A 2,356-nucleotide genomic window follows, 5' to 3' on the forward strand; every position below is an offset into this window, starting at 1 on the left:
ACCACGACCAAGTTCGTGTTAGTTTTTGTCGGTTGTTTTGTTTAAGAACAGTTACATATCCTTTACTGCGACACATCCTTGCGTTACGCATATCCTGTCTCGTTTAACTGGATACAATGGGTTTGCTACTATTGAACGTCCAATAAGAACACCCTCTTGAATTTTAATGTCTAATCGTTTAACGTGGTGTTCGAATGGTTGTTACCGAGGGAGAGAGAATAGAAAAAGAAGGACGAAAAGATGAAATCGTTCGAAAACTTGCACTAGATTCACGGTTGCACGGTTCACGTCACAACTGCAGCAAACCCAAGATCGATTGATTGTGGATTGACGAGATGGTGAAGGCGAACAACGGTTGCTCCAAACAGCAAAATCACGATTCCGTTTTATCCTCCATGTCCATCCAGTTAACCATCTTTGCAAACAGTTCCGCAGCTTACAGGAGGACATGGTCAAGGTGGTCAGCGGGTGTCATCGTGATTACATAGTGTTGTGTGTTTCAGGGAGAAAGTAAAGGTTCACTTTACAACAATGGCGTATCAGGTTTTTGTTTGCTTTTTTTTCTTTTCATTTGTGATTACCTTACAATCTTAAGTGATCCTTTTTTTGTCTCTCACTTGTTACACATTTTTCCTTGTTTTTTTTTACCTTTTGCATTTTGTCCTATTTCCTGTTTACATTCATTATTAAGTTTAGTTTCTTTTTTTGTTGTTTGCTTTATTAGTAGAGCGCAATGGTGCACTAATGTTCTACGGGTGTCCTCCGTCGTTCTTCTTTTGTTTGTTTGTTTGTTGGTTTTGCTTTTTTATCTATTCTTTTTCCATGTATTGTATTTCTTCTTCGCCGTTGTCAGAGTAGGATTTTGTTTGTGTTTCAATTGCTTTTTTCAAACCAAAACGACTTCTCCTCAAAGTATACCGACGGATGTTGCGCAAAGAGAATACTACTAGCTGTATCGTGCTTACAAGTTTGATGGCGTAACATCCGTGTTCTCGGAGGAACGACGATTCAAACAACACATTGTGCAACTCTAGGCATTTGCAAGAACAAGCGATTAAAATGAGATAAAGCTCACAATAGAATAACATGAAATTGACAATCTGTTCACCAAAGATGGACGACACGAAAAGGGTCACAATTTTTGAATGAAAATACTTTGTAAAAATCTTAGACCGAAGAAAAACACAAGCGCAAAGGGTCTTGCCGCGGCAAGGCATCTTGTCGAGAAGCCTAACGGTCGGAAAAAATCGGTACTCGGAACAATACTTTTCGAATAAGACTTTAAAATTAAATATTTGAAAAAAAGAAAATCCCTTCCTTCGCCGGAAGCGATTTCCATGTACAACTAAACAGCGATAAAAACAGACCGCGAATACAACATACTTATTGCAGCTTAATTGTAGAAAGGGCGTTCTATGTATAATTCGTGTATAGTATGTACAGCTAGTTAACATCCTTCGACTCGCCATCGCTCGCTCGCTCTGCTACTCCCACAGTTCTACTCTTCCGCTCGCCACCACAAACAATTGTACGCGTACGTATCAACGGGGGATTTTGTATTTTGTTTTAATAAATAAAGGATACAACACTACATACACATATAGCTAAATATATACGCGCTCTTCGCTCACTCTAACCCACCATGATGCTTGCTGTATGTCCTGCTGTTAGTGTGATCATTTTTTGATCGCATTCCACGCCAATGGATCTTTACCGATCGAACAGCTGCAGCTTATTATGTGCTGGGTTTTTGCATCAAAACTTAAAATGCTAACTTAACGATGAGTATTTTTGTATATTTTTCACTTTTTACATTGTTTTTTTGCGTTTTGTTGTTATCTTTTTGGTATCATGCGGGAAATAGTGACCCCGAGCATCCTGTGGTTTCCTTTCATGGTTCGTTTTTATTGAATTTATCCGCGTAACGGCCCAGGGTCAACCGAGATTAGTAGATTGGACGAAATACGAAAGGTATGAAAGAGAGAAGGCAAAGAACTTGCAAGTTCAAGCATCGCATATGGGACGGAAGAACGTTCCATGCAGCCCAGAATCAGTGTCCAACACAGCAGCGTTCAACCGGAGGGAACCGAATTTTGTAAAACTGAACCGACAGACAGACTCTCGTTCCACGGGTTAGTATTGCTTGTTACTGACCTAAAGAGATATATAGAGCACGCGCAAACGCTCGAATCTGATCGATACCTGACTAATTTTGACCGCATGCCACCGTTACTACAGACAAGTTGCACTTAAGACAATACATTAATAAGGTACCCCCGACACGCCCCACATAGTCCGGACGCGCGCGAAAATAAATCGTTTTATTTGATCGCTACTTCTTCTCTTTTTGTGACGT

General features: G+C 40.2%; 1 protein-coding gene across 3 annotated transcripts in view; it reads right to left on the bottom strand.

The window, feature by feature from the left end:
• Positions 1-537: 537 nt before the first annotated feature.
• LOC126580976 (WD repeat domain phosphoinositide-interacting protein 2-like) overlaps positions 538-2,356 on the bottom strand; it is a 22,494-nt gene continuing 20,675 nt past the window's right edge. For all 3 annotated transcript variants that reach the window (XM_050244349.1, XM_050244350.1, XM_050244348.1), the window contains one exon: positions 538-2,356. This exon is cut by the window's right edge. The gene's annotated coding sequence lies outside the window, so the exon portion shown is untranslated.

Source organism: Anopheles aquasalis, chromosome 2 (assembly GCF_943734665.1).
Source record: "Anopheles aquasalis chromosome 2, idAnoAquaMG_Q_19, whole genome shotgun sequence".
NCBI classification, from domain to species: Eukaryota; Metazoa; Arthropoda; class Insecta; order Diptera; family Culicidae; genus Anopheles; species Anopheles aquasalis.